The 13,752-nt window shown below is 40.8% G+C and overlaps 1 pseudogene; it reads left to right on the forward strand.

Annotated features, from left to right (window-relative positions):
* The first annotated feature begins 10,393 nt into the window (after nt 1–10,393).
* LOC134358176 (large ribosomal subunit protein eL32-like) lies at nt 10,394–10,812 on the forward strand (annotated as a pseudogene).
* Nucleotides 10,813–13,752: the final 2,940 nt, after the last annotated feature.

Genomic DNA, 13,752 nt, shown 5'->3' on the forward strand with positions numbered 1-13,752 from the left:
AGACGACACAAAGGTTGGTGGTGTTGTAGATAGTGTAGAGGATTGTCAAAGATTGCAGAGAGACATTGATAGGATGCAGAAGTGGGTTGAGAAGTGGCAGATGGAGTTCAACCCGGAGAAGTGTGAGGTGGTACACTTTGGAAGGACAAACTCCAAGACAGAGTACAAAGTAAATGGCAGGATACTTGATAGTGTGGAGGAGCAGAGGGATCTGGGGGTACATGTCCACAGATCCCTGAAAGTTGCCTCACAGGTAGATAGGGTAGTTAAGAAAGCTTATGGGGTGTTAGCTTTCATAAGTCGAGGGACAGAGTTTAAGAGTCGCGATGTAATGAGGCAGCTCCATAAAACTCTGGTTAGGCCACACTGTGTCCAGTTCTGGGCGCCTCACTATAGGAAGGATGAGGAAGCATTGGAAAGGGTACAGAGGAGATTTACCAGGATGCTGCCTGATTTAGAGAATATGCCTTATGATCAGAGATTAAGGGAGCTAGGGCTTTACTCTTTGGAGAGAAGGACGATGAGAGGAGACATGATAGAGGTGTACAAGATAATAAGAGGAATAGATAGAGTGGATAGCCAGCGCCTCTTCCTCAGGACACCACTGCTCAATACAAGAGGACGTGGCTTTAAGGTAAGGGGTGGGAACTTCAAGGGGGATATTAGAGGAAGGTTTTTTACTCAAAGAGTGGTTGGTGTGTGGAATGCACTGCCTGAGTCAGTGGTGGAGGCAGATACACTAGTGAAGTTTAAGAGACTACTAGACAGGTATATGGAGGAATTTAAAGTGGGGGGTTATATGGGAGGCAGAGTTTGAGGGTCGGCACAACATCATGGGCCGAAGGGCCTGTAATGTGCTGTACTATTCTGTGTTCTATGTTCTATCACGCTGAATCTTATAAGCCAGTTCAGTCAGCATTGCTACCTGGAACACGATACGTCACTGCAGTTGTGTTTTCTATGGATGTTGTCTAAAAATGGAGAATGCTTTGATTTTACCTCCACACTCAGTTACTCCAACACTCTGGTATCACAACTCTACTGCTTGGATCCTAACTTACACCAAAAGTTCTTTTCACCTCTCTACCCTGTGTATACTCAACTCTAGTCACAGCCTGTCTAAAAGCATTGGACTTTAACACCTGCCCATGATCTCCTCCTGCCTGACCATTCTCTTAGAATTCAGTATTTCTGTAGCATGTACAGTATGTCATGTCAGTCTATGGACAATAATTGTTCTTTCAATGCTGGAACCCTTTAGCACTTAAAGCATGTGGCTGACTATTCTCTAGTGCAGAGGGTCCTAACCTGGAGCTCACAGACCCCTTGCTTAATGGTATTGGTCCATGGCATGAACAAGGTTCAGAACCCCTGCTCCAGAGCTACAATGTTTAGTGAAGAAAGTTCCAGAGAAAGGCAGATTAAGAATGGTTTCTAGGACTGTAAGCTCTTTCATTAATGAAGTTTCTTTATTGATAATTTAAGTTGTCAATTATTGTCAGCGCAATATATTGAATAAGGGAGATATTAAAATAGAGGGTCATACCGCATGGAACTATGATCTTTAGCCTACTGAGTTCATCCTGCCATTCAAGCCATTCTGCACTAATCTCATTTTATTTGCCTTACATTCTCATCAATTCCGACCAGATTCTACCACTTACAGTGTCTATACATTGGGGTCAATTTATAGTGACCAATTAACGTGATAATCAACACATGTGGGAAGAAACCAGAGCATCTACAGGAAAACAGCAGGGTCACAGGGAGATCATGCAAACTGTACACTAACAACTCCAGAGGTCAGAATTGAACCTGGTGCACTAGAGCTGCAAGAAAGCTGCCCCATCAGCTGCACCGTGGCGGTATCCGAAGATGGCGCCAAAACTGCCAGTTGAAGAAATTATGAGATGTAGATGCTACGTACAAGTTGGAATGCGAAACACCAGACATTACCCTTCACAACTGAGGTAACATGTAGACGATGGAATCGTTCGAAAGAACCAGTAAAGTTGCTCAGGTTGTTCAAATGCCAGGCAAGTAACTTTTCAAAAGAATGGATTGGAAGGAAAAGTATTTTCACTGTGTATTGAGTTACATGTGGCAGATAAACAAAGCAGAAAAACGTAAAGATTTTATTGTATCTCATTGACTATAGAGGAGAGAATTGAATCATCCATGAATCCCTCAAATTAGTTACATAAAATATTTAAAGGCATCGTAAGCACATTGGAATCCATCTAACAGTGACTATTTACCAGTATTTTACATTAAATCAAAGACAGGGATAACTCTTTGATGCTTTCCTAACTGAGCTCGCAGATACTCACAGTTTTGGCGATTTTGATCATTGGAGATCAGATTATTTGTGGAAACCTTGGAGCCCAGTTTGAAGGAACAGCTGAAACATGAGGCAGAGCTAGCTCAAGAAAAGTGTAAACAGCGCTCAAGCTATGAAGCAGCTCAAAGCCAAGCTAAAGGTGTTGGCCAATGGCAGGACATATATGCAATGAAATATACGATATCCAACAGAGAGAAAAAGAAAATACAGTGTAACCAACAGACACAAAATGCTTGAGGAACTCTGCAAGTCAGGCATCGTCTATGAGCTATGAGTCCTGACAAAGGCTCTCAGCCTGAAACGTCAACTGTTCTTTGCTCTCCATAGATGCTGCCTAATCTGCTGAGTTCCTTCGGCATTTTGTGGGGTTGCCTGGATTTTCAATATCCGCAGAATCTCTTGTGTTTTAAATATTACCAAGGCAACTTGAACATTGCTAGTTTGCCAACAGCAACATAAGAGGTTAAAAAAGGAATGCCATGCATAAGGAAAAGACAATTAGCAATGTGGATTGGAAATTCTTATCTAGAAACAGTGCCCAATGAACAGGATATCAGAAGCCCATGGAGAGGATGATATAATTCTTGCAGAGACAAAGACGGGGTCAAATTCAGTATCTAAAACAATAATGTATCTGGTGCCAAATGAGGTCAATTCGATGAAAGGATCATGCAAAAGAAAACCAGTGACATTTCAGCTGATCCTGGAGCAACTTGTAATATTCTCCCGAATCACCTTTCACTTGCAAGATAATGCAGTTAAAACCAATGAGCCAAATGCTATTGATGTGAAATAACCCTACACTGAAGCTGGTATCCTCTGTGAATCCAAAGAACCAGGAGATCTCTGATGTGGACAATAGCATAAGAGCACAAGGAAACAGTAGCAGGACTAGTTCACTAGAAAACCCTTCCATTCTATCTGATCATGGCTCACTGCCCCAGGTTCCACCTCCTTACCCTGTTCCAATTGCCCACTGCCTTCAATTTCCCAATCTTCCAAAAAATTATCTTCTTCCTCTTTAACTACTCCAAATAATTTTGGGCCCCAAAACCCAGGGGTTCCAGAGGCTCACCATCTCATGCAAAAAAGTTCCTACATACCACAGCTCTAAATGACCACCCCATCATCTTATAACCAAACTGTCTTATTCAAAATTCTCCCACTAATGCAAACATCTCAACAATTAACCTATCATATCCACCTCAGGATCTTATATGTTTCAATAAAGGTACTCCTCAATCTTTTGAATTGTAAAGAATATAGATCTAACTTGCCAGTAATTTTCTGCAGTTCTTACACAATAACACTTAGTGATCTCTCAGTATTTCACACATCATAGCGTTTTTTTTCACTTAGATCAGGTTTCCTTTAGATTCTTCTTATGGAAGTACATAACCTCACATTTTCTCAAACTAAATTCCATTTGCCAAACCTTAGTCAACCTATCTACATTCTTTAGCAGACTGCAAATATCTTCATCGCAACATGTCCTCCGGGCTATTTTCATGTCATAAGCAAACGAGGAAACTTTATTCCCTGGGCCCTTCTCCACAAATAAAAGAGAGCCAAGAACTAATCCCTGGGTCACTGGACATATTCTTCCAACCTAAAACCAATCCATTTTATGATGTTCTTTTTTCTATTTAATAGCCAGTCTTCAGTCTATTCTAACATATCTCCCTAGTATCATGTACACTTACATTATGCTGCAGCCCTTTTGTGGCATCTTGTCAAACACCGTCTGATAAACCTAAATATATTACATCTACTGGGTCCTCATTATTCTCTCTCTTTGTTTACAACCTTAATGAACTCTAGCAAATTGGTCAAACAGTTTTTCTAAATGACCGGCTATTTCCTCCTTGATTATAAACCATCACCCTGCAATTCGTCTTCATCTTTTCTTGCGTAATAAACATTTGAAGTTTTCCAATTTGCTGGTGCCTTCCTGTACCAAGAGAAGTTCTAAAGAACAGAAAGACGTCACGCCTATACTTGGAAACAATCCAGTCCTGCAGATAGCACTGATAAAGGTTCTTCACAACAGGATCATAAAGGTTGTGGCACGGTAGGGTAGTGGTTAGCACAATGCTTTACAGTTCAATTCCCGTCACTGCCTGTAAGGAGTATGACCATGTGGGTTTCTCCCGGTGTTCCAAAGATGTACCAGTTGAAAGGTTAAATGTTCATTGTAAATTGTCCCATGATTAGGCTAGAATTAAGTCAGGGGATTGCTTGGCGGCATGGCTCGAAGGGCTGGAAAGACTTATTCCACGGTATATCTCAATAAAATGAATAAAATAATCAATCACTGTAGGCAGATTAAGGAAAAGTGCAATAATAACAGAATTGCATTAGTGGATGACAAAAACTAAAGCAACCTGAACATAGACCAGAATCTCATTAGTGCAAGAGGTTTAGATCTAGTGCAAGATCTTCAGGGGTCTATTAAATTGAAGGAGGGCAAATTATAAGAGTATTAGGCAGGAACTATGGAGAGTTAATTGGGAACAGCTGTTTCTGGGCAACTCCACATCTGACATTTGGAGGGAGTTTCAAGACCAACCGCACAGAATATAGGACAGGTATGTTCCAGTAAGGACAAGGATATAGGGTAAGGGAGCTTGGATGTTGAGACAGGTGGTGAATTTAGTCAAGAGGAAAAAGGAAACATATGCAAGATTGAGGAAGTTAAAATCAAGCAGAGTCTTTGATTACTATAAGGAAGGGAGAAAAGGACTCAAGAAGGGAAATAGCTAATCTAGGAGGGGCTATTAAAATTTCTCAGAACATAGGTTTAAGGAGAATCCCAAGGCAGAGGTCCTAAATTAATTCTTTGCATGAGTACTTACTTAGGAGAAGGATATGAAGAAGAGGGAGATCAGTGTGGAACATGCTAATTTGATGGGCATTTTGAGAAAAAGAAGGAATTAGTGTGGAGTCACTTAATTCATTAAGATGGATAAGTGTCCAGGGCCTGATGAGAATATTTCTCAGGTTAATAAAAGAGGCAAGAGATGATATTGCTGGGGCCTTCATACCCTCTCTAGGCACAGGTGAGGTCCAGTACGAGTAGCAAATAGCTAATGTTATTCCATTATTCCAGAAGGGAAATAAGGATTATCCTGGAAATTATTGACCAATGAGTCTCACGCCAAGTGTAGGGAAATTACTGGAGAGGTTTAAACAAATAAGATTTATAAGCATTTGGAAAACCATGGCCTAATTAATAACAGTCAACATGGCCTTGTGTAGGGCAAGTTGTGTCTTACCAACTTGATTGAGTTTTTTAAAGGAGGTAATGAAGGTGATTGATGAAGATAGAGCTATGGATATTGTCTACTTGGATTTTAATAAAGTATTTGATAAGATCCCTCATGGGATGTGTGTGTATATAAACAACCCAGATGAAAATACAGATGGGTGGATTAGTAAATTTGCAGAAAATATGTAGATTGATGGTGTGGTGGATATCATGGAGAATGGCAAAGAATCAGTTGCAGATATGGGCTGATAAATGGCAGATGGAGTTTAACCTTGCAAATGTTGCACTTTGGGAGATTAAATATAAAGGGACATGAACTGTTAATGGCAAGGTATGGACAGTGTTGATGTGCAGAGTGATCTTGGCCACACAGGTTAATACGGGTGATAAAGAAGGCATATGGCATACATGCCTTTATCAGTTGAGAAACTAATTCAAGTGTGGGAAGTTACGTTGCAGCCTTATAAGTAGTTAGTTAAACCAAATTTGGAGTATTGCATTCAGTTTTGGTCACCCTATTATGAGTAGGATATTGAGGCATTGAGGAGGGTGCAGAAGATATTTACCAGGATTCTGCCTGGATTAGACGGTAAATGCTAAAAGGAGAGATTAGATAAACTTGGTTGTATTTTCTGGAGCCACGGAGATTGAGGGGAAATCTTAAAGAGTTTTATAATATTATGAGAGGCATAGATGGAATAGACAGCCAGCATCTTTCTCCCAGGGTTGAAATGTCTAGTACCAGAGGGCATGCATTTAAGATGAGAGGGAGTAAATTCAAAGGAGATATTATTTTTATACAGAGAGTGGCGGGTGCATGGAATGCACTGTCTGGAGTTTGCGACAACTACTACAAGTAGAATTGTGATCACAGGACACAGGGCATAATAATTGCTGAGACATGGGGAAAAGAAGAGGAAGTGTCACCTACTGAATTTCCTTGCAAGAGAGCCATCAAGGTATTTCTGCGCTATACAAATATTTATTTACTTAGATATACGGCATGGAGCAAATCCTTCCAGCTAACGAGCTGTACCACCTAGCATCCCAGCTATTTATCCCTAACCTAATCACAGGACAATTTACCCATGCGATCACAGGAAGGACGTACAAACTTCTTACAGCATTGGAATTAAACTCCAAACTCTGACGGCCCAAGCTCTAATAGCTACATCACCATGGCACCCCCTGATGGTTGTAAATTTAGTCGGCTCCATCTTGGGTACTAGCCTGCAAAGTACTCAGGACATCTTCAAGGAGCGGTGTCTCAGGAAGGCAGCGTCCATTATTAAGCACCTCCAGCACCCAGGACATGCCCTTTTCTCACTGTTACCATCAGGTAGGAGGTACAGAAGCCTGAAGACACACACTCAGTGATTCAGGAACAGCTTCTTCCCCTCTGCCATCTGATTCCTAAATGAACATTGAACCCATGAACACTACCTCACTTTTTTTAATATATATTATTGTTGTTTTTGCACAATTTTTAATCTATTCAATATGCATATACTGTAATTGATTTATCTACTCATTTATTTTTCCTTATATATTATGTATCACATTGAACTGCTGCTGTTAAATTAACAAATTTCACGACACATACTGGTGATATAGATAGATAGATAGATAGATATACTTTATTAATCCCGAGGGAAATTTGGTTTCGTTACAGCCGCACCAACCAAGAATAGAGCGTAAATATAGCAATACAAAACCACCAACAATCAAACAACAAAATGCAAACGTTGCCAGATGGAAAATAAATCCAGGACCAGTCTATTGGCTCAGGGTGTCTGACCCTCCACGGGAGGAGCTGCACATTCGATGGGCACAGGCAGGAACGACTTCCCGTGCCACCAAGTGTTGTATCACGGTGGAATGTGGCCAAAGTCCAACAGTAAAAAGTTCAATATCCAATCTGTAAACACGTTCCTCGATCGTAATATGCCCCGGATTGCACCATCTGTTTTTAACCAGATCAGTAAGCACCCAACTCCTTTACGCTTACCGCTCTCAGTGCACTTCCGGTCAGCCGGAACGGTATTACCCACCAAACTCCTCTTCTCTATAAGTCTCTGTTGTCTCGACCCAGTCCTCTTTCCTCGACTTTGTGATCCCCCTCTGCATCCTCTGTGTGATTTCCTCCAGATTTCAGCAGGGGTGTCCGCCGCTCTGCTCGCTAAACCAGCCAGCATTAGCTGGTCTCTGGAATACACAGTGTGACCTTGCTTCTGTCCCGCGGGACAGAATATGCTGGTCATAATTCTGCTTCTGAAGAAGTGATGCAAAGAACTGAGAGGAATTGTCACTTGCTCATGCCATGATCTAAAAGAAAAACTGCTCAGTTTAATAAAGGCCCAAATATGGTTTCTAACAGGCAACAGTGCTGGCAGCATAGCTTTAGAAGAAATACACTCCAATATCCAGCAATCAAGCAAGCCAAGTTTCAATGAATTTAGTAGGTGATTGTGGAATGACATCCACATTCAGGAAAATAGTGAAAAAGGAAATGAAAATTGAAAAATTATGATCATGCTTAAGAAGCAACAGCTCTTTGGAAGAACTTTTGGCCAGTTTGAGCCAATGCACAATTTTCCATGTTTAAGTAAACAATAAAAGTGGGTGCCATAGCAACTGAGGTGAGCTGTCTGGAGGGACACACCACCTCCACAAGCAGTGGGGATGAATGTGAAAGGAAAAGCTCTCTGGAAAATGCCAGTCATGACCTGGAAAACAAACTCTCACATGGTGCGAAGCTTAATCACAATAACAGTGCTCTTCTCTGAAAACTCTGGGAGAACAGCAGAATATTCAGGAATCCTTGGGATCTCTAGAATCAGAAGCAGAATTAGGCTTACTATTACTGACATATGTTGCGATATTTGCAGCTGCGCTACTGTCCAATACATATTGGGGGTGGGGGGAATGTGGCTGCCCGGTAGCGTAGCCGTTAGCATATCAATTTTACAGCGCAAGTGACAGAAGTTCAATTTCTGTCGCTGTCAGCAAGGAGTTTGTACGTTTTCCCCGTGACCATGTTATTTTCCTCAGGGTGCTCTCTGGTTTTGTCCTACATTCTAAAGATGCACAGGTTAACAATTTAATTGGTCACGTGAGTTTAATTGGACACTGGGCTCATTGGGCCAGATGGGCCTATTACCATGCTATATTTCTAAATAAAAGAAAATAAAAATAATAAAAGTGACCATACATTGCAAAAAATAAGTAAGTAGTGCAAAAGCCAGCTAGCAAGATTATGTTCATGGGCTCATGGACCATTCAAAAATCTGACGGCGGATGGGAAGAATTTGTTCTTAAAATGTTGAGTGTGGGTCTTCAGGCCCTCTTCATTCACTGTGATGATAAACAGCCGACTGACCTGCTCATTTTTATAATAAAGAACAGATTCACTTGAATGTTAAATAAAGTAACTTCTAATGACTACGATTTTTACCATTGCCTGAGAATCAGAAGATCGTAGTTTCAAGTCTCACATCAGGAACCTCTGCCCAGAGATACTGAGGAACCGCTGCATCATCAGAACTGCCACCTTCCAGAAGCAATATTATGCCAAGACTTTCTCTATCTTCTCCAAGGAAAGTAAAAGATCACATGGTACTGCAGCGAAGAATATAGTAACCGTGCCCATTAGCTATGCTGCAACATCACAAAAAATAAAACAAATTACATGGTCATGAGCACATTGTTTTTGTGGAAGTTTTCCATTCATAAATTGGATCCATAAGTTGGATAATATTCCAACAGTGACTACACATCCAAAATACTTCATTCAACTGCAGCACATTTGGATAGTCCTAAATTTATAGAATGTATTACAGAACGTGTTCTTATTTATATGAAGATCTACATGAATAATTCCATTAAAAATTATGCACCAATTCTAATCTGTCTCTGTCTGGTGGAAAATGTGAGCTAAAATTAAGCTAGTCTTATGTTCATTTTGTGCAGGTGAGTAGTGCACCCTGTATTTTTTGTGGTGATTCCTAATTTAGCCCAAAGCCTTTCCTGAATATTAGATCCCAACTACAACAGTTTAACTTATTTAGAACAGTACAGTAGCGTAACACTTTACATCACTATCGACCCCACCCCCCCCCGAGTTCAATTTCCACCACTGTGTGTAAGGACATTCTTGCCTGAACCATGTGGGTTTCCTCCGAGTGCTCTGGTTTCTTCCCACACTTCAAAAACATTCAGGTTAGAGTTTGTAAGTGGTGGGGATGTTATGTTGGCACCAGAAGTATGGTGATATTTGCAGTCTGCCCCAGCACATCTTTGGACTGTGCTGGCTGTTGATGCAAATGACACATTTCACTGTATGTTTTGATGTTTCAATGCACATGTGACAAATAAAGCTAAGATTTATCTTTTATCCTTATCTTTAATTCTTTCTCTCCACTAAGACTGATCTCTGGTCTGTGGGAATTACGTTAAGAAAAGAAATGGACTACTGTAAGAAAGTAATTCAAAAGAATAAATTGTGCAAGATGGACCCATGATCTTGAGAGTTTAATGAGAGGCCATGATGCATTGTCTAAGTGCCTTGAAGAACTTGACAGGACAGATACTGGGATGGTGTTGCTCCTGTTGGAGAGTATCAAAATGAAGGACCAAAGAAATGGGTTCTGGAACTGAGATGAAAAGAAATTTCTTCATTTGCGGTATCAGAAATCCTTGGGATTCTTCACCTCAGAGAGTTGTAAGTTATAGGGTAGAATTAAAACAAAAATTGATTGATCTCTCTTCTGCCTTAAGACTTCTCAGTTACCATGGCTGCCCTAAGACCTCTTACCAAGCCTAACATTGTGAAGAAACGCAGGAAGAAGTTCATCCGTCACCAGTCAGATCGCTATGTGAAAATTGCACATAACTGGCAGAAACCAAGGGGTATTGACAATAGAGTTCACCGGCGATTTAAGGGTCAGATACTTATGCCAAACATTGGTTATGGCAGCAACAAGAAGACCAAACACATGTTACCCTTGGGATTCAAAAAATTCTTGGTTCACAATGTGAAGGAGCTGGAGGTTCTGATGATGAGCAACAAGACATATTGTGCTGAAACCACAAGGCAATTGTGGAGAGGGCAGCTCAGCTTGCTATCAAGATCACCAATCCCAATGCCAGGTTACGCAGTGAAGAGAATGAATAGCCTTCTTACTGAACTACATCTAATTCTTTAATAAAATGTTTAAAATTTTTTAAAAATTGATTGATCTTTGGAACAAAGGAAACCAATGGGCAGGAGAATGAATAAGCAATGATATGAGATGGTGAAGAATCTCAAATGTCCATAAGGCTATCTATTCATCATCTTATTATGAAAACAGTAATATTTACTAACAAGTGATGGTCTTGTCGGGTAATGTAATTGGTGGAAACATAAATAATTCACAGCCAACAACACTTTAAGAGGCTGGTCTGACGTGATGAATTAACTATGTAAAGTATTTTTACCATGCTTTGTTTTCAGTGTTTGGAGTACAATAAATGAGTTGGTATGGTTTTAACATAAAATGCCTCCACCGTTTTTATTTGCAAGAACTTGCATTGGTGTCCACGTTGCTTTAGGATGATTCCAGAGTTATTGAACATGTCAGCCTATGCAGTCCTTTTGAAACTGCCAGACTTCCAGGAGCAAACTGCTGTCACCTGGTTTGTACAAGCCAAGGCCCAATTCATGCCGCGAGAAATCACCGCTGACAACACCATATATTTCTGTGTGGTAGCGTCATTTGGAAACTCCATGACTATGAGAATGTGAGTCTACTAGAACACCCACCTGAACATGATAAATACCAATCGCTGAAAATTCACCTTTTACAGACTTTTGGACTATCTGAGTCTGAGCATGCCAAGCAGTTGCTCTCCTAGCCCAGCAAGGGACCTCATCAGAGCTAATGGACCACATGCTGCCTCTCCTGGGAAACTATCATCCTTGTTTTGTTTTTAAAGAATTCTTCATGTAGCAAAAGCCTGATCAAGTTTGCATAGCCCTTGCCAATGCACACGTGAAGGACTGTAGAGTGCTTGCTAAAATGGCTGATAGTCCACACTCAGCCAGAGAGCGATGTGTCATTTCTTTGCACCCATTCCCACCTCCCATCATGGCCTACAGCACTCTTGGGTTCCTGTTGACCTACTTTCCACCTCGTTTGTTTTTGTCCACCATGATGCACACTAACATCCCCTAAGGCCCCCTTCTAATGGTCTGTTCTGCACTTTGGAATGAAGAGAAAAAAACTTTATCATAGATAAGAGGGGTAAAGCTGAATATATTTTGGTAGATCGCCTTAAACCAGCCCACCAAGATCTGGAGGATTCTGCTACCATGCCCCTGCAGTCACAACATGAAGCATGTCAAACACCTCTGCATGAGCTAGAGGCCTCTGCTCTTTCTCCACCCATGGGACATAGGACCTGAGCTGGGCGGCTTGGCCGAGCTCCAGAAAGGCTCACAATGCATGTTTTAGTGAATTCTGGGAGGGCCTTTGTAGGGTAATGTATTCACAGCCATTGACATTGAGTTGGGGTTCACTTTAAGAGACCGGTCTGACATTGTAATATAATTACGTACTTTTACCACACTTTGTTCAGTGTTTAGAGTACAATAAATAAGTTGCTGCAGTTTTCCTTAAACATAAAACACCTCTGCCGTTTTTATTTGTGAAGGTCTATAGTCTTACAGCTTCCATTGCTGGCAATGCCTAGTATCTAGTCTTAGATGATGAAGACTGTCAAAAAGGGCTTCCACTGAAACTAATGGGAAGAGAAAAACAATTCCAGATCATCTGATACCTATTTTCAAAGCAAAAGCAACAGTTGGTGGCGATTTAGGTTGTGAACAAAATGTTACTTGGAAGAAAGGAAAAGGTGGAGAAACATTGTTGAAGAAGCGGGTGAGAGAAAGAATCTGAACAGGCTGACAAAAAGCAGCAGTACGTCTCTTGGCTGAGGTCTGCTATACTGCATCTGAACTTAAGCACAAAGGTCTCTTATAACGGAACTGCAGAAATACCAATTAGTAGTGACATAAGAATGTGGATGCCTGCCTAAAATGAGATTCTTCCTTGACAGAGCAAAGATAGTTAAGCAAGAGGAAACCTTTGCTCTTTCTGCCTGGTAAAGATACTGATGCATGGTCCCCAGTTGCAACGAGAGCATTTAGCAATCACGATTTCCCAAAGGCCAATTAGTTTCTGCATTGAAATTCAAGGATGTTTTTGCATTTCAAAAAGCAGGGAAGCATAGATTTCCATCATGTTTTTGGAAGAAATGTACGTTAAATCCTTCACAGCACAAACTTGGACCGGATGCATTTATACTGATAAAACAGAACCTTGTTCAGAGTTCTCACAGTGTGCTTCAGGTCTCCCCTTATTTTGGAATTTAAGTGAGAAATAAAAAATAATTCAAACAAAATCACAGGATCTCTGCGGCGCCATTACCATGAAGATGTCATGCAGTTGTATTGAGGGCAATGGTTTCATTTACTCTGTCTAGCCATTCCAAGTGCACTCAATCAAAGGAGGTGAGCATTTCCCTGAAGCAATCAGCTTCCATCTAGTTTATACATCTGTAAATTATCTCTACGGACTTCAGGAGTTCCACTTTTTTACAGCAGAGTGTAAGGTTCTCTCTTGCCCCTTCAATGTATTAATTTAGCAGAGGAATGATAAAAGAGTACATGATATATTGGTTTTAAATTAAATCCTTTCACATCCTGTGTGCATGGTCCACATCTAGCCCTTAATGATGGCTTAACAGTTGTTCTTTTCTGCATACAAATAACTTAATAAATTCTTAACAGCTTCTACAATGTTCATGTGGCTACAATTTTAATTTTGATGTTGGCCCATTTCTGAGCCTGTGCAAAAATAGCAATGTCATTATTAATAAGAGGCATAACGTAGTTGCGAGTGTTACTCTTTATAGTGGTAGCTGTAAGACCAGGATCCAATTCTAGCAGCTGTTTGGAAAGAGTTTGTACATTCTACCTGTGACCACGTGGGTTTCCTCTCAGTGCTCTGGTTTCCTCCCACATACCGAAGATGTAATGGATAGGGGTTGGTGAGCATGCTAAGTTGGCACCAGAAGTGTGGCTGCCCCCAGCATATCCTTC

This window comes from Mobula hypostoma, chromosome 18, assembly GCF_963921235.1.
Source record: "Mobula hypostoma chromosome 18, sMobHyp1.1, whole genome shotgun sequence".
Lineage (NCBI taxonomy): Eukaryota > Metazoa > Chordata > Chondrichthyes > Myliobatiformes > Myliobatidae > Mobula > Mobula hypostoma.